The following is a 19,959-nucleotide window of genomic DNA, read 5'->3' as shown; positions in this document are numbered from 1 at the left end:
ATTATGGTATTATTGCATATTAATCAAATATGCAAAACAGGACACTTATACAGTATGCTAGCAAATCTATGTCAAGTTCCATTCATTTATATGGGGCGGTCGATTCACATCCCCTTAGCAACCAAAAGCTAGAGCTGGACCACCTCTGACTTATTTGCCGGCACAGAAAAAATAATAAGTGCTCTCACTCTAGCACTTACTTCGTTTCAGGTAACAAGCTCATGATAAGCAATAGCTAATAGCTAGCTGGCCTGCAATAGTTATGAATTAGCTAACAAAATTGATTGTAACTAGCTAGCTAGCTAAACATAGCTAACATTGTATAAATCATGTACAGTAACGTTAGATCAATGCTAGTAGTTGATACGCTGTTACCTGTTTCCAATGACTTGACAGTGTTACATTGCCTGATCATTTTTTTGTTGTGGTAACCTAGCAAGATGACCCAAACTATTAAGACCCACATGCATGCTAATAAATAACCTACAGTAATTGCATAGGCTACACATGCTGCCCACTAGCCCCAGTTTGTGTCTCATGTAAATAATCACCGTTTTTAAGCAATATCATAGAAAGAGTGCACTTTTTACACAGGAATGTGCATGTAACCGGAATAGTTATGGATAATGCAAGGAATGTATGATGCTCAGCAAGGTGCAATACTGTCAACACTGTTTCTGTCACTTGTTTTTCTGGTAGTGTAACATTATCGCATTTGAGTTTGGCTAAGTAACCGTTCTTTTCCTCGACTGGCAACCCCAAATAATACTGGCTAGACATAGTTTTAACTAGCTAGCTAACGTAATTTACTTATTTATTTTGCTTGTTATCAGAAATAGTCTAGAGGGACTCTGTTGTTATTGATTGTTTGCGGAAGTCTGCCGGAAGTTAAGTTTGGGCCAAAACAACGCACATGCGCAGTAACATTTGTTTATGTTGTTACTGTTGAAAGCGTCTATATCATGATCAAAGGAAGGAAATTCCAGAAGAGATGAGAAACAAGGTGTTGAAATACATCAGTCTGGAAACAGTTACAAAGCCATTTCTAAGGCTCTGGGACTCCACTGAACCACAGTGAGAGCCATTATCTCTAAATAGAGAACACTTGGAACAGTGGTGAATCTTCCCAGGAGTGGTCAGCCAGCCAAAAGTTCTCCAGGGGCGAAGCAACCATTGAACGTACATGACAACTGGAGAGGGTGGGAGGGGCCAGACAATGAAGCCTAGGAAGTAATGGGAAACTGCACATGCAAAAGAGCTTGCTGCCCATTGAATTCAATGTCGGAAACCAAGGTGATTTAATTACCAAAGAACACCTAATTATTCAATTTTTGTGGTCATAAATTTCATTAAGTGCATCTGCTTTTCATATGAAATGCAGCGGTGGTTAATCAAGTCTCAAAATACCATCAAGGACATTTTATTTTGCCTTCAAAAGTTTGATGTTGCCCATACACTTTAATTGTAAATATAATGTTTTCCCCTCAACATGTGCAGTACAGGCTTTCTTCCGGGATGTCACAAGCTTAGGTTAGTTGAAGGTTAGCTGAAGCTGCTTGTTTGTCTAGTTAAATATGCATGTCTATGACAGCGACAACTCAACCAGAAAGCCACAAAAGATCCCAGAAGAACATCTGAAGAACTGCAGGCCTCTGAGCCTCTGATAGGGTCAGTGTTCATGACTCCACAATAAGAAAGAGACTGGGCAAAAATGGGATTCACTGGAGAGTAGCAAGGTGGAAACCAGTGCTAACCAAGAGAAACATCAATGCTGAACTCACATTTGCAAAAGTGAACTTGGATGATCCGTAAGCCTTTTGAGATAATGTTCCATGAACACATGAGTCAAAAGTGGAACTTTTGAAATACAGCATTTCACAGCAAGAACATCATACCAACAGTTAAACATGGTGGTGATATTGTGATGGTGAGTGGGGATACTTTCCTGCCTCTGGACCTGGACGACTTGCCATTATTTAAGGAAACATGAATTCTGCTTTGTACCAAAAAATTCTTGAGAAGAATATCTGGTCCTTTGTCCATGAGCTGAAGCTGAAGCATAATTGGGTTATGCAATGATAGACAATGATTGATTCCACAAAAGCAAGTCCACATCTGAATGACTGAAAAGAAACAAAATTCAAGTTAGGAGTGGCCTAACAAGCAGTTCATGCTTAAAAACCTAACCATTCACAAGAAAAAGCATTAGAAGCAGTTCTGTAAAGAAGAGTGGGCTAAAAGTCTTCTACATGTGAAAGGTGAAAGATTGATATCTAGGGCTGGAATTGGGGTGAGGGGGGGAATGTGGGGATGGAGTCCGGGTACTAAATATCAAGGGTGGATGCCATTCTGTTTGAAATTGGTCTGGTTTGTCAACTTTTTTGTCAAGGTTCTGAATTTCCATTCATTTCAAAAGTCCATTGTGCGCAACATAACCTTTACATTATATTATGTCCAAAGCGATGAACAATACGTGCATACCAAGGTCATTGGAACAACTACAAAACACAGGTACGATACTCATTTTGTAGCAGTTATTCATACATGAACACATTAAGTCCAGTTCACACAGTAAACATTGCTCTGACCTAACCTATGCTAAGTCAAACTAGGAGGCATGACAACCTACAACATCAAGATAATAATACAAAGTACATAAGTGCTAGATGGACGTACATGTAAAATTAAAGTGGCACGGGAGGTACATGTGTAGCATGAAAGAGGGGGATTTAAGTGATAAAAATGATCCCAGATTGGGAGTGCCCCGCACAGTGGTGAAGGTTTGAAGAGATGAGTCTTCAGACTACGGCGGAAGATGGGCAATGAGGGAGTTACCTTTGTTGAGTACATGCAGCCAGTAGGAATGCAAGCTTTTCTCTCCCCTTGCACTCAGAATTCTTTGCTTTGTTGGGTTGCTTTGCTGTATTTTGCTGTGTGTGAGTGTGAGACTGTTCCCTGAGATTATTGGTATAATTTAGCTAGCAACTAAATCTGATAAGATTATAGTTTTGGATGACTTTATAGTTTTATAGATAATTTTGAGGACTGTTTAGCCTTGTATTTCTCCTGTTATATTAGCTGCAAGCTGTAATTTGCTTGCTAATTTGCAAACTCTGGATGATCTAGCTCGCACTCGATAGCTAGCTAACACCACTAGATATAGAGCAAACGTTAGCTAACGAGTTGAAAATTTAATTTGATCTTAACTAACTAGCAAGCCAACTGGTAATGATGTTGACTCAGTTTAAACCCCAGATCTATGTGAGGTTTTGGCTGCTGAAAGGAAAAATAAGCGCAAACCACTTAGCCTGCAGAAAAAGAGAAAAAAGGAAAATGAGAAAAGAGCCATCTGGCGTGTTTTAAAAATTAACTTGAAGTGAAATCAATTACAAAATTAAGTACAATAATAGGGTTCAAAAGGAAAAATGCTCCCATGAATTGTTAAAAATGAAATACAATATAAATGATTTAAATTAAATAAAAATAGTTAAATGGATGGTTAAAGAATGAAATTAATATAAAACTGAATTATTTGAAAAGGAACTATTTGTTTTTTTGAATAGGCAAGTGATGCAGCAATCTGTGATCTCATCCCAATACTTCTAAATAGCTTTGTCTTCTCAACCTTTCCTTCATGAACACTGATCTGAATTAGATAGGTGAAAGCCAACTAGATATTGTTCACACAATACTGTCACCTCTTAAGTCACTATTGATCCATGCTCAAGAAGGAAAAGAAGAAAATAAACAATTTAAGAATATTAGGAAGGGGCCTGTGTGTGTGTGCTTGCGAGGGGAACGATACCCGCAACACACACACACACAAAAGTACAGAGTCCCCCCAGTAAATATCTTCCATTTTCAGCACTGCTGAGATCAAATTATAGGAAGCCGTTTGCAGTTAAGTTTAAAGGGGGGAAATTACTTTCTCACATGGGTGATATGGCTGTTTGATAACTTTTTCATTAAATAAATGAAATAATAATAAATGTGTTTTGTGTTTACTCAGGTTCCCTTTATATTATGTTTTTTTCTAAGAAACCATTCATTGTTATTGTGACAAATGTGCAATAATAGAGGAAATCAGGAAGGGGACAAATATGTTTTCACAGCACTGTATAATTATAGTAATTCTACTGATTATGATAGTTCTGGCCGGAAATTTTACTAGAATCACACAATGAATCGGAGTCCAACTGCATAGAAAACCATCCTTTAAATAGTTTAATTTCTCTAACTTTCATTCTTTATTGCCAACATGAATCATTACCCCAGAAATCATTGCCTAATTTTAATATCAAGCACTTGTTTTCACATAACAAATATTGTATATTCACAGTCCAACATCCTAAGAGTTGATTGCACACCTCACTAATGATTTTCTCTGAAAAAATCTCTTTAGGGTCTGTAAATGGCATAAGTTGCATTACCCCAAAAGCTATAGAGCTATAGTTTTTGTTTTGTTTGTTTTTGTTATCTTTGTTTTATTTCATTTGCATTGCAAGCATGCTGAATTTACCCAGTGTATGTGCCCTTCCTGGAGGCACAAACATAGAGGGTGAGGTCAGGGGTAACATTATGGTGTCATTTTTTAGTTTCCTACACTGTAAAAAAGGAAAGTTGGAACAACTCAATTTTAAGGCAACAAACTGTTACGTTCCGTGCTTGGCAGGGCCCAAAATGCAGGACTCAAAGATAGCAGTGTTATGGAATTCAGAGAGAAGTTTGATTACACAGCAGGGGGCGGTAGGAACCAGGGCAGACTTGAAGCAGGGACCGTGAGGGTTGGTGAGGAGATGGTCCGGGATCCGGCTTGGCGTGGCGCAGGATGGGATTCCTCTGGCTTCGGTGGCGGAGCTGGACTGGGGACTGGGAGGCCGGCGAAGGACGGGCAGGACCGGGAGGTTGGAGCTGGGGAGGTAAACCGGGGAGAAGGAGAGAACACAAAATGAGACGCGACGAGGACAAACACATAGACTCGACAGACAGGGAAACACTGAAACAAAGTGCATGAAACAAAAACTAAAAGTGACTAGGAGAACAATGCTATCTAAAGGAAACAAGGAAGGTACTGAGAATCGGGGTACAGGGAATAGAAGCTAGGCTTGGTTTACACAAGGAGTGCGATGTTCAAGACTAGGCAACAAATCAACGATCTGGCAAGGGGTGAAATGAAAAGCGTGACTTTATACTCAGGGACTGATTAGAACTAATAAGGGGGGTGTGAGGAATGCGACCTGAACAGAGTGAGAAAATGGCTGAAGGCTGGAAGTAATTAGGGAGTGAATAGGGGATAAGGTCACGCCCACCCTGTGGGGAAAAGCAAAGACATGGTGAGGAACACAAAAGCACAAGGAACATAAATAACAGGAACACAAGGAAATACCAATGACAATCGAAACACGAGGGCATAACACAAACTTCAGCAAAATTTTAAGTTAGGCAATTAAACATAAACGTTTAAGTTGCAGTAACTTATAATTTCACATTGTAACGACTTTGAATCCTTACTTCTGTTTACTCAACACCAAGTTGCAGTAACTTATAATTTCACATTGTAACAACTTTGAATCCTTACTTCTGTTTTCCCAACTCCAAGTTGCAGTAACTTATAATTTCACATTGTAATGACTTTTAAACCTTACTTATATTAACTCAACTCCAAGTTGCAGTAATTTATAATTTCACATTGTAACAACTTTAAATTCTCATCTGTCTACTTTAATCCAAGTTAGAGTAATTTAAATCTGTACATAGTACCCACTTAATTTCAGTTGGGTTGAATTAGTGGAACAAGTTAGAGTAACTTATAATTGCACACTGCAACAGTTAAGGTAACTTCCCATCAAATGTATAAATAATTACACATGCAACTTCTACATTTAAAACTTTGTTTTAATGTATCAAAACACTTTGCAACAAGGCCAAGTAAAAGGTAACTACTGAGACCCATAACTGTCCCAGTCTTAGCATTTAACTTGTGTTGTAACATTGTATGCATCACATCTTGAACACCAAAATACAATGAGGTAGCATATAAGGAGATCTCAGAAGATTTTAACTCCCCCAGACTTTGCTGTGATAGTCTGATTAATGACCCACAGCCTGCCTTAAAACAGCAGGAGACAGGATGAGGGCACAGACAATAAAATAACAAGGCTATTTAGATCTAGAACTTTCAGTATCAAAATGATCAACAAATGCTTTATGTATCAGAATATTGGTAACCCACTGGATTCACTGAAGGAGTTTGTTTTTGAAGGATCTGACCCTTGCAGAGAGATCTGTTCCAAGTTCCATGAAAACCTTCTGAATGGTTTCAAACGTGTACCTCAGTTATTTTGGGTACTGGAGGTTCAAAGCGTAGATCAGCCCAGAGAGGTAAGCAAAAGCCGTTGGCAGGTCAGGGAGATCCTTAAGGACGATGTGGTCTTCTACAATAATAGCGACGTTCGTGACTCTTGCAGGAGCTGAACTATCATCATCCTCCAACACAGTGAGGATACCCACAATGATGCCCTTCATCTGCTCCTCTTCTGGGTCAGTTTCCTTGTGATGACAGACAGGAAATGACCAACACATGAACAGTAAATCAAACTGAAAGATATTTGTCATTGACCCTTGTGTAGTCTTAACATTCTGCATACTCCCCTTACCCTAAGGGTAAAAAATGATCCGCCTTCACTAAACCCATAAAATAAAGCAGCTTAATTGAATTTTAAACCCCAAATCTATTTTGCATGGAGACAACCTGTCATTCATCACAAACTTTGTGAATATCTGGGTTTTCCCTCTTCACAGTGCAGAAAGACTGCATTTAATCAGTGGACACCACTCGTTTTTATTACAACACACCTGTCATAATTGTTTTCTTTACTAAAGTAGAGGTTTATTATTATTATTATTATTGCTAAAGGTACTGCATAGGTGTAAACATTATTTTTTTAGCATGAGATAGCACTTGTATATCTCGTTATGTTGATACCTTTCTTGGTCTTTTCATATGCCTCATTGCCTGTGTTTAACTTCAATTCTACATCATAGGAGAAGGCTGGAATGGGAAAAGGTGAAGGCCACTCGGATATACTTCGCATATAGTTCCTGATAAAAGCTGAGGGGCTCTGGGGTGACTCTCTGGATGATAAACTGGCTGTGTCCAGGGAAGACCCTGAATGAACAGAGTCTGAATCTTGCAGAGCATGTGCAGGTGGCTCATCCCAAAGAATGTGCAAGATGACTCGTTCAGGTGGCAACTCGTGGATATCGCACAAATTACAGAGAGCATTATTAAAGTCTGGGTCCTCAAACTGTAGTGTGAAGCTGCCTTGAAGTTGAAGATTTTCCAGAAGAATGTTTTGCAACTGTTCAACTGATTCAGGTACTTGAGGAAGCACCACTTTACGAGACATTCTTGGGGAGATTTTCACCAGCAGTAATAAACCCTGTGTTCAATGAGAAAAGAAGAGAAGAAGACAGAAGGTTTAGGTTGCCAAAGGCAAAAAACAAGACAATTTCCAGCAAATTAAATGAATAAACAACAGTGTTGGGCAAGTCACTTTCAAAATGTAATATATTACATATTACTAGTTTTTGATTACTGATTTTACAGTAATAAGTTACTTTACAATATTACTGTCTGTGTAGAGTAACATGTTACTTATTACTTTTGCGTTACTTTCACCAAAATAACTGCAGAAGTACGACTAGGCATTCTAAAATGGAAGAGGGTAATGTTCCATAGTGGGTAATCTAAGAACAGAAGCTCACGTTTATTGCAGTTCATTATATTGATTCTGTATTCTACTTGCATGCAGGTAGGCTATGTAAGCTCAATACAATGTTACAGAAATGTGACTGACTACAGCGATCTGCCGTTCTTTTTGAGGGGCAAGTAGCAGTCCGCAAAGTAGTCCCCCCCCCCCCACCCCTCTCTCTCATCATGTAATCAGCTGCAAAAACTTTTTGTTATAGCCTAATGAACTAGCTACGCATGGAGACCAAACGTAAAATATATCTGTGGGCTACGTGCAAGTGTAACGGTGTAAATAGTGTGTATTTTAAGTAATTAAATTCTTGCATAAGTGGATGACAGGAACAATATCTGGAATGAGGTAACGTCACTTAAACAAGGGGATTTTGCAAGCAGGTACCTCCGTAGTAAGGGAATTTGAAGTTAACGGCCAGAACCAACTTCAACTCTAACGACGGTATGTGCCCAGGTGAATGGCAGGGATAAATGTATATTTAAGCAATAACACACGAGGGGGAGTGCTTTATTGTGGTTATTGGCACGGCTGTGCTGCGGCATAGGCACAACGCGAAGCGGAGTACTCTAACAGTTATATTTACACTATTTTGTGTAAAAGAACTAATTTCTCATGTTACAGAAGTTACGGGTGGTAACGCGCGTTACTTGACATAGTAACTGTAATAATATTACTGAAATCCTATTAGTAACGTGTTATATTACTTTGTTACTGCTAAAAGTACTGTAACAGCATTACTTCTGTAACGCCAAAACTGATAAACAATGCACAAGGAGTGCATTATATGCGTTATATTGTGTCAGTACTACCTGCAAAGCATGGTTATAATATATGAGAAATGTGCTGCTCACATGCAAATTAAATCTTAAAGACAGGGAAAAACAGATGCCTCCACAGGGAAGAGAGTGTGAGTGAGCTGATGCAGCCAGTGTATATGTCTTAACGGTCCAGGCTGCACAGCTGAGTCATATCAGCTGACAACTCTACAACCTCACATTCATCTCCTACACTAAACCATATCAGATAGAGCAGTACTCAATACAGAGTGGGAGGGTCATCACATTTTATAAAACATGCAATCTTATTGGTTGATAGGTGTGGTATAATAACCATACCATGGCTATGAAGTCTGCCTTTGTACAGTTCTATATCACTCCGCGGCTAAGAAAAAAAATGTTACCCTGCGCTCACACCAGCTCACACTTTTTCACTAAGTGTCGCTGTCGCCTAGCTTTTGCTTGCAGCCAGCTTGTGGGCGTTGCTAATGTAGTTTTGAGGAAGTGGGCTTAGGAAAAGAACAATGGTGGCTTGTTTGGAAACGATCTCTATTTCACCTATACAGTCCAACAAAAACAGTTTCTGAACAAAAACAGTTCGCGTCGGACCGAACAACGCCCCTTAGGTGTGATATAATGACAATATACCATAGCCTGTCATGAGTTATTGCTTAAATGTAAAATTCTAAAATGTAAAGGCTAGTTGAGAGACAACACATCAAAACTCATATCATGGTTGAACAACTTTGGAAGAGCATTAAATGTTAGCATCTTGTTAGAATGGAAGAAAGAGAGAGTGAAAATGAGAGTGAGAAAGACAGTTTTTTCTATGAAGTGTAATCAGAGTTTACTTACCATTCGGCATCCCTTCAATGGAGCAGGCACACTTTTGGAGTCACCAGCACCTTCCCTCTCACTGTGTATGCAGCCAATGGATGATGATTGTTGAGAGCCTCAGGATCAAGAATCTCAGTGTCTGCATAGATGTTCTCCACAAGCTTGAAAGACCTAAAATGTTCCTGGTACCAAGATGTGAGCTTTTTGCCAACAAAGGCCACTTTTACAGGGTTTACTACTATGGTCACTATTTTGAAGAATTCTGGCAGTCCACTGCAGTGTCCAGCTGATATAATCATACCCTCTGCATATCGGGTTTCATGCAAATAAATATCTTTAGAAAGGGACACAGTTTCAAGATGTGGATACTTTCTCTTAATCACTGTGTGCAGGACAGCATCCAAAGAAGAGGTTTTGATGTCAGTTACTTTCTCCACATGTAACATTGGCTTGAAAAGACTTTGGCTGTCAAATTGGCATGCCATCATCTCCTGGTGTTTTGAGAACAGCGTGAGAAGCACATTCTTAAAGTTCTGAAAAAACTATGTTTTGCCTCAAACCTCATTGTCCATAATTCCACCAATGGACCAAAGCAGCGTATAAGGTAAGGATAATGTTCAGCAAAGTGGTGCTTTGGGCGCAAGCTAAAATCAGGAAAAGTGTCTGTGAGTAGCCTTCTGTGATCAGACAACTTGATCTCCAAGTAGTGCAGTATTTCCTCAGAAAAAAACAGGTGAGACAACAATCTCAACAATTTCTTTGAGGTCCATCAATATCTCCCATGCAGGTTCTTGTTCTGGTATGCTCTTTCCAATGAAAAGAGGGAGGAATCGTAACAGGGTCCAATTTTCATGGCCATTGCCACCTATACTGCCCTTTACAAAATTTGCTTTAGAAATTGCCTTTGGTTTATTCACCTTGTCTGAGTATTTGTAAGGAAATTAAGTTATTATGCTATTCAGTCTGTCAGGTTCGATTCCTGGGTAAGGACACTGCCGTTGTACCCTTGAGCAAGGTAGTTTACCTGCATTGCTTCAGTATATATCCAGCTGTATAAATGGATACAATGTAAAATGCTATGTAAAAAGTTGTGTAAGTCGCTCTGGATAACAGCGTCTGCTAAATGCCTGTAATGTAATGTAATATTCAGTAAAAGCTCAATAACCTGATTCACTGAAACGTAAACAAAGGCTTTTCTTGAAGTCCTGTCATACAACAACTCAGTTGGCTCAATGATGGAGAAATGCTCCCTGAAATATCAATTTCTCCTATAATCAGTTGATAATGTACCTTTTTCTGATGTAGTAATAACTATTGGATTTGTTTGAAACACGATGTTACTCATCTCTTGAACTACATCTTCCTCAATTTCAATGTTATGTTTTGCAAAGACCTCTTTGAGAACTGCAGATGTATGAAACTTGGAAAAGGACAAAATATCATTAAATTCTTCTATAATTGCCTGTATTGCATGTTTAGACACATAACATACATTGCATACGAAGAAAAAGAGAAAATTAAAAAAGAGAGTTTGTGCACGAGTATTTCAGCATCCACATTCTCTACACAATCAGCTTCACCTTTTTCTGTAATGTAGGATTACTGGTCCAATGTAGGATTACTGGTCAATGAAAATCCAGTCTCAGCTGCATCATTACTTGGTTGCTCTGTGTCAGTAGACTGAACACCACTTACTACCCTGACTGATGTCCAAAAATCTTTCACCGTATCGTTTTTATGCTTCCGCGATATGTGACCAGTAAAGCTATTAAGGCGGTTGGTTTCAAAGCTGCACCCTAAGAATGGGCAACACACTATCTCTCTGTGTCTAAGGTGATGATGCAAATGAATTAAGATTTTTTTTTTTTTTTACAGCAAATGTCTTTGAAATCACACAACCAGCAGTGAAATGTTGAGTTCACTTGCCTCAGGACAGTCCTGTGCAATCTCGAAATGTGTGATTTCAACGCACCAATGGTCCTAAAAGTGCCCAAGCAGTCTGTGTGAATGCAAGGCCAGTTTGCTCCTCTGTGATGAAGGCGGTAGTGTTTCAGGAGAACAGCTTCAGTGGCGTGGGCGAACTTGCAGAATTTGCACTGCATTCAGTTAAATCTGATAGACTGATAAAGGTGACAATTTGCTGGAAATTAGCAAAGCAGTCAGTAGAAGAATAATTTAAGAGTTGGTTAATTTCGATCAAAAGAACAGGGCTGCGTTTCCGAGTTTCGATGTACCTTAACGTTTTACGAAGGTTCTTAAGGTATACCTTCTTAAGGGAAACCGCTTTTTTACGAGTGTTTCCCAGAACTCTTAAGGGATAACTTAAAGGTACATCGTAAATTGGAGCTGGCCTTCACTGTGGTGCTGAAAGGTTTATCAATCGATGCCAAGCGAATCGATTGTCTCACTTGTAAAGGCTTGTGAATGACGTTTTAATATTACACATGTTGTCATAATCATTTTACATCAATCTAATATTGCAGAAGAGGAAGCTATGCCTACTAGAGATTATCTGCTAATCTCTTTAAGAGTCCGTTAAGAGGAGACCTTGTGATAGTTTCAATAAATACGTACATATAGGCTACAATGGATAAAATAAAAAGCATCAATCGGGACATATAAGCCATAGTCTGGGACTTTGTGGAAGCCCAGGGAAAAGGATATAGGCTACATATGGGTGAATTATTTTATTCTTATTGAAACAAAGGTCTAATGTTAATTTGTTTTTGTCACACAATATATAGGCAACTGTAGCAGCATATCACTGCACTGCACTGATTCCCGCGAACTTTTCTCTGCAATGCAAAAATGATCGTAGATGAAAGGCAAAAGCGCGTCTGTGGAAATTGATCATGATGAATTATATACCGGGTGCCTTATGAATAGGTCTACCTGTTAAAGTGATTTGTTCATCCACCTTAATTTGCTGTTGGATAATCTTAAGTTTAACCAAGAATATCATTATTGGGTTGTTTACCGAAAATCGTAAAACAACATGGTAAGAAAAATGTTCCGTAATGTTGATATTTACCCAGTGCTATTTTGTTTTATATAGGAGGTGTGAGCTAAAGGAAGGGAATGTAGATCATTTGGCTATGTTTGTCCATTATGAGCCACTGCACCTGTATGTGTGTTTATGGCTAGGCCAATCAACGTGCTCTAGTTCGGTCATGCAAGTAGACTCACTCAACGTTGTTTTTGCACACACAGGTTTTATATTCTTAATAAACCGGCGGTTTGTTCCAAGTCAGTGTGATCATTGACTCACACACAAACGAACTAATTTCTACAGGGTATGCAGTCAGAAAAGCCATATCCTAAGTTAGCGCCACTACTAAATTAAAAAAAACTTTTTTTTTTCTTTTCACAAATTGGATTATTATCATGGATAGGCCTTATACTTAATTACCATCATGATGGGGATAGACAGGTAAAACGACAACATTCTCATGACGTGCTATGCACAGACACGTTGATTGGATAATTACTTTTCGTAAAGTAAATATTAAATTCATTTTCGCATGCCGATGTGCTACTAGATGCGCACTGTAGTACAACTGTCGATTTGAAAAGCAAAATGTTGGCATAATAAGGCTGAAACCGCGGAGCGCATCGCTAAGGGACAGCTTACGAGTGCCTCAGACCACCCTTTTAAAGGTATACCTTAATTAAGGTATACCTTAGCTAAGGAGACGCTGAGAAACAGCTCGAGAGCTAAAGGAAGAGCTTAAGGGATACCTTACGACGCACGTAGCGCTAAGGAGACTCTGGGAAACGCAGCCCAGGTTCTTAATAGGTTTTAAACATTTATCAATTTAATGTCATTGTAAACAGTAGGTTGCACGCTGGAATTGACAAGATTTTGACAAACTTAATACAACATTATGTCCCATTAATTTTAAAATTTTAATACGTTTTGCTACAGCAAATACAAATTACAATTCATTCAATTTAATTCATAATTTATTACAGACACCACTCTACACACTTCAGTGTATACTGACCCATCCTTTCATGTTTTTAGCAGTACCAAATAGGGCTGGCCCTGAACGTTCAAATGGTTCAGAATTCGTTCAGTATTGGCATTCGAATCTCAATTCAGGATTCGGATGATTCGTTTTTTAAATGTATTATTATTATTGTTGTTGTTGTTTGTAATTTGAGGATAGGTTAGATAACCTAAAAAAATAAAATAAATAAAAAGACAGAGCATGCAACGTGCGTCTCTCACTCTACAAACGCTTCAGTCCACGTGTCTATTAGTACATTGGCAACTGCGAAGAAATCGGCTGTGTGGAAACCCTTAAAAATTACCGATGACAAGAAAAAGGCTCAATGTCAAATGTGTAACAAGCAACTGGCATACCACGGCGGCACAACAAATCTGAGAGCTCATTTGAAATCTGTAAGTACGTCTGTAATTTGTTGGTGAAAAGATGTCCTGTAGCTAGCTTAGTAGGCTAGCCTAGGCAGTTAACGAACTAGCTAGCTAACTTCGCATTGGCTAACTGTTGTTACAGGCATAGGCGATTGGCGTCAAATAAATTTATTATTATTAATAATAATAATAATAATAATTATTATTATTATTATTATTATTATTATTATTATTATTATAGCCAATTTATTATTATAGGTGCATCCCCTGTTATCGCAGCCCTTAGCATCATCAACCTCCTCAACAACGCAGCAGACGCTTCAGTTCCAAAAGCCACTAAGCGAGAAAAGAAAGAGCGAGTTGCTGTCAGCTAGCTATTTTTATTTTCCAGAGCGCTTTGTCCGACAGTGATTGTTTTTTATTGTATCGTGCTGAGATTGCACCCGTTACATTTTTCTGTTACTAGGCTACTGATCTGCTGATTTTATAATGACTTCGTGCAATAAAATTTAATTTTGGAAATAACTTGTTATTTGAGCCTTTCAATAAGCGGGCATATGAAACTTGAAACCCTTCAATCACGGCTAAGCTATACAAGGTCGCCCCCCACTGGATCTATAATGAACTGCAGCGTTCGGTTATGAAAGCTAATAGGCCTACGGTATTCCTAATTTTTAAATGTGTTTTTATGAGAACAAAGGTTCGGAGCTTCGTTTGGAAAGACCGATTAAAAAATGGCATTCGGGCCAGCCCTAGTACCAAATATGCTCACTGATTAAGTAAATGCTATATGTCCTGAAGTAATCTTTCATAAAAAATAAAAAATAATAATCACAAAATAACATTGGTAAAACAAGGCTTATAGTGAATGGATTCCAACTGCAATTCTCTCAAACTTTTTATTTGAAATTTTAAGATACGTGGCAAACTAAGATAAACTGTTATTAGGCTACATACAGACAGCTTTGGTTTTACCATTTACAATTAACTATTAGCCTAACTAGCGCTGTGGGGAGTGGATGGGAGACAGCGGGCAAATATCGTGTTTCTACATGTTTATTGTTCGCTCTGGCCATGACCCCGTGTCCCGCTTCCCGTTGTCTGCTCTCACGGCCAATTTAGGTTCCCTCAGACTTTCCAAAAAATGCTATTAAACAGCTTAAATTTGGGGAAATTGAAAAATCAGCTTCGACAGACCCTGCCTAAGCCAATGCTCAAGGCCCATGTGCAATTTCAGGCTGACTGGCCAACCCATTGAGAAAAATTGATGCAAACGGACTTTCTCAATTTTATAGTAGGATTGGCTTTTTACTCGCAAAGCTTTTGTTGCACTTGCAGTAACGAGCATCAAATTGTCGTCAACTCGAGTAAAATGTTATATTTCCCTTCACCTGGTTCAGTCTCCACCGTGGCCTCTCTGTCGTGCTGTCCGCTCCGTCTGTGTGTGTGTAGCCTCGCGAGCCAGTCTCTTTTTTCATTTCGGAGTGCAGACGGGCTGTATGTTTTGGCCAGTCATGGTCTGAAACGTGCACCGGAAAAACATTACTGGAGGCAAACTTTTCCACAGACCCGCATCAGTTCGCCACTATTTGGGGAAAATGGCTAACATTAACGTCAGAGCACCGATCACACAATCAAAGTTTATCACCAAGATATGCCGAGTCTGCGGTTCGAGTTTCGATAATAAAAGAAACAAACACAATTTATTTATCAGTGATAAACTTATTTATTCAATTCCTTTTTGGTTCAACAATTCCACTTGCTCCTCCATTATTGATTGTAACAGGCAAACTATCAAAACCATTGCTTCTTCTGGCCATTTTTCTTGGTATTTATTTGATAGCAAACTGCATACCGTAGGCCACGCTTGAAAAATTTAACTTTTGCCAAATCCTGTAGGCAAGCAAGCGAGTATATCTCTATTCGATAACAGGGTATCCAAACATATGCGCTGAAGGTCCTTCAACGAAGTCACGACATGTATTTGGCAAGTCTGTGATATAACAGAATAAAAATCTTCGAATTTGTCCATAATTCAGTTTTTAGCAGATAATTTCGGTTAGCTTAGATTGCAGCACACACGGAACAGAAGAAGATATCAGTCATGAGAAGCAGAAGTGTTATAAAGTGAAAATTCCCCTTTGTGACGACAATTTCCCGTTAGCGATTAATAGTTTAACGGCTAGTGCTAGAGTGTTTCGGTTTTAGTCATTGAAATGATGACCCAGCTACTGTAATACTGTTGCGACAACTTAGCGTACAAGAATTAAGACCATTCAGACTAACCAGTCGGGAAAAAAACATGCCTGCCCTGTTTGAAGGGTACTTGCCCTGACAAGCGGCACCAGCATTGACTAGTCGCTAATTTGTGTTTAACTGTTGATGATAATGCCTACCTTATCCATGAATTTATCACACCATATAACTGAATAAAAATTTGGACACCATTTTAACTTAATTAAATGAAAAGAAGGTTAAAACTTACCTGCGTGGACTCCAGCGAGACAGCCAGACTGAGACTGGGGGTGGGGACGGAGGACTTAATTGACAAACGTCAACTCGGAAAGTTGGCGTTCCCGTGTTTCACAACAAAGACGCAAGAGTTATCAGAACTTTCGCCCCTTGTATTGAATCACAACTGAAAGATATAAGTATTAATAACTCACTCAATGGTTTTGAAACAAACAATTAGCTTGGTTTGCTGGACTGACTTAAGTTATTGCCTCAATGTTAATAATTAATATTTTAAAGTCTTAACAAATTAAAACACTTTTTTATGCCAAAAAAATAAAAGTAGGAGTTTTTACAGTGTAAAAATTATGCAATTCAGAAGAAATGGGTGGCGTTTTTTAAAAGCTATGGCCACACTGACCCAAAGTGTGTTATTATAGTTATTGATTATTTTGAATAGATATTTGGTGAATGTGTAGTGAATACATCGGTAGCATTCTGTCCGGTGGAATGGATTTATCTTGGTCATGCCAGCTGGTGGACAGAGCACATGTTAATTAATCAGCCCAGGTGCTTTCTTTTCACAAAAAGGAAGAGAGCTACAAGAAATGGGTTTTACCTTTGCAGCCCATGGACAATGCAGTATTACAATAATCTGTACAGTTACTATTTGCAGAGCCCCTTTTAGCCTGAAATTTGTCACAGAACATGGTGGATTGGTAAGTAGGCCTACTGTTAGCTAGCGACAATTAAATAGCTTTCAAGCAGACATGTGGACTCAAAGACTTTCTTTATTCGGGCGTAATGTCCAGAGTTTGAGACTGATATAGAGTCTAATGTTTTGTGTATAGTACCTCAATGTAACAGCGTTACTACAAAATAAATGATTTTCAGGTTTAACTATATGATGGTAAAGCCTAGTTTTTGTTTCTTTCTTTTATTTTTTCTGGTAGTGTAAGGTTACTGCTCTAACTGGCTCTAACCTAGCTAGTGATGAGGAATGGTTTACATATGTCTTGGCTTACGGATATGAATTTTAATGAGCACAGGATACACGTCCACCCTGTCCTTGTCTGCTGAACAGGTCATAATAATCTAGTAGTGTTTTGTACAATTTAATGGTTATAGTTGGGTTAAAAACTTGAAAGAAATATTTTAGAAGTTTTTTCTTAAATTTGTTCCTGAGAAAATTCCTAAGAAAAGTCTACATCAGATTCACGACGTGTTCTTAAACCGCAGAATTGTTCGCACGTGTTCTTAAAATGATGAATCCCATTGTCCTCGTAAGTATAAAGCATGTGCCAGTTCCTAATTAGAATAGGTAAATGCCCCACCAATCCCCATAAAAGGGCATGAGACTGCATGGCTGTGTGCACACACAGAAATCTAAAAGAAAAGTTAAGAGTCAATAATGCCCAAACGAAAATCTAAAGACGGTGGAGCACCGGACTCCAAACCTAAGAAAAACTTCAGTAGATCTGAAGTGGAGGTTTTGCTGCGGGAAGTGAACAGCAAACGACCAGTCATATTTAGTAGCGTCAGTAGTGGATAACACAAAACTGATGAATGGGATGATATTACTAGTTCAGTGAACGTTGTATCTGGAGAAGGGCGCACAACTGATGAAGTAAAAAAATGGTTTGATGTCAAATCTGAGGCAAAAAAAAAAAATACTGGTGGGAGTGGGCGCAAGGAATTGCGTTTTATACATTCAAATGACAAAGCACTTCTCGTCACATTAATACCGGTAATTAAATCAACCAGCAGTAAACTGCATCGGAGTAAACCCATCGCTGCACAAAACACTGCACAAATAATGTATTGCCAGTCATTTTGATGTCACCCCCCTAGTGACGTTCTCTTTTTCAACATGTCCATGTGTTTAAAAAGTGTTACTTAAGTGCTTAGTTTGTATTTAAAATTGAAACATTTGCTTTTGCAGTATAGACCAAACATTGCATAATTGAAACCCCCAAAAATAAAAGGTCACTACAATGCTTTGGTTTTTTATCATTTACTCCCGCTGAGGCAACCACCCTCTGAGGCAGAATCTGGCACCTTAATGCTTTGTAAAATAATAAAAATAATTATTAAAAACTATTATAAATGATAAAAATATTATTGTAATTGAAATCCTATAATATTATACTGTAATATTAAACTGTAGAATTGAAGAAAACGCAATAACCAATTATTTTGCACAAACATGTCACTCATATGTGCGTAAGTGTGCTCTTGAGTGTGTGTAGATTCTGTTCTTACCTAAGAACAAATCCCAAATAAGAAAACATTGGTGAATGTCAGAATCTTCGTGAAAGCTGCATAAGTGGGTTTTAAGAAGAAAATTCTTCTTAAGAACGGTTGGTGAATGAGGCCCAATGATGTTTGAGCAATTCTCTATTCCTAAATGACAGGTTCCAAAATGGTTCTTTCAAAGAACCAAACAAGTTTACACACAGCGCATTAAATTGTGGGAATTGCACAAATTTCTCATGTGGAGTTAAGAAACGGTTAATCATGAAAAAATGGGTTCAGTATTGGTTTAAATGTAGGCTCCTTGGCTGCTCCATTTGTAGGTCAATAGCTGCCCCTGTGAAGAGTGACAAAACACTGTTATCTGTGTGCCAACACTGTTTGGGAGTCAGATCCGGGAACTTGTATCCAAATTATATTGCTTCACATAAAATAAACCACTTGTCAAGTTGTATCTCTAAAGTTTATGGAGCTGCTGTTATTGAACTGTTTTAGCAAATAAAGTGTACAATGCCACTTAAAAGCAAACATGTTGTTTTAATGTAAAAAATAAAATTGTTTTTTCGTCGCAGATGTCAATTATCATTTATCGAGAAGGAGTGCATGAGATCATAACTTGGTTATGCAGAAAATAAATAATTGGCAACAGCAGGACTTACTGTGACAAAGTAGTATAAAACAGTGGGTTCTGTTGGGTAGAACTAAGAATTGTGTCATTTCAATAGACATGCATTTGAGCAGGCACACTTCTGAAATTGGCCCACAATTCCAGCAGATTGAAAATCTGATACAATTGGAATGTGTTTCACAGTTTACAATCCATTTGGAATTACAACTCCAAACAGTTGCAAAGCACATGGATCTCAGTGTCAAAGATGTTATCAAACCAAAATAATGGAACCATCTATTGTTACATTAGCTCTGGCATAATTTTTTAATGGATTCACAGGAAAACTATTATATCTATAGCTATTACCTAGAGCTACTGAAACTAACAATACTGGTTATTGGTCATAAAATTCTGCCTACCTCCACCCACCTTTATCAGCTCTTTCTTCCAAACTTTCTACTCATGTCTGCCTCTTTTGTCGTATTTTTTCTTTGTGTTTGTTCCTTCAGGTCATATGTTACACTGTCTCTTCCCCCCAGGCCCAAGTGTAAATATACAAAAAAAGATTGTCAAAACAATATCTTATATTTCATATGAACTGTTCCATAATTTAATTTTAAATTTAAATCAAAATATGGTTATGGCAAATTGGCAGTAAAACATTACTCTAGTGGAAATAGTTTCTCTGCCAAGTTTTGTTGGTTTGGCTCTGTAGTCCAGCACACTGGATTTGAAATGAAACAATAGGATATGAGGTTAAAGTTCAGACTCCCATCTTCAAGTTAAAGTATTTGCATCCATGTGCAGTGACCCATGTGGGAATTACAGACTTTTTTATGCATCGCCCCCCACCATAGACAAAAAACAACTACATGGCTGTGAAACAAT

General features: G+C 38.3%; 1 long non-coding RNA gene across 1 annotated transcript; it reads right to left on the bottom strand.

The window, feature by feature from the left end:
• Positions 1-4,197: 4,197 nt before the first annotated feature.
• Positions 4,198-16,384, bottom strand: LOC118235544. Its single transcript, XR_004766876.1, has 3 exons — positions 16,243-16,384; positions 15,149-15,276; positions 4,198-4,911 (listed from the first exon to the last, which is right to left on the bottom strand). It is a non-coding gene; the product is annotated as an uncharacterized LOC118235544 (long non-coding RNA).
• Between the last annotated feature and the right edge of the window lie 3,575 nt (positions 16,385-19,959).

Source organism: Anguilla anguilla, chromosome 9 (genome assembly GCF_013347855.1).
Source record: "Anguilla anguilla isolate fAngAng1 chromosome 9, fAngAng1.pri, whole genome shotgun sequence".
Classification (NCBI taxonomy): domain Eukaryota; kingdom Metazoa; phylum Chordata; class Actinopteri; order Anguilliformes; family Anguillidae; genus Anguilla; species Anguilla anguilla.
The sequence above is the reverse complement of the archived record's forward strand: the minus strand, read 5'-3'. Positions and strand labels throughout refer to the sequence as shown.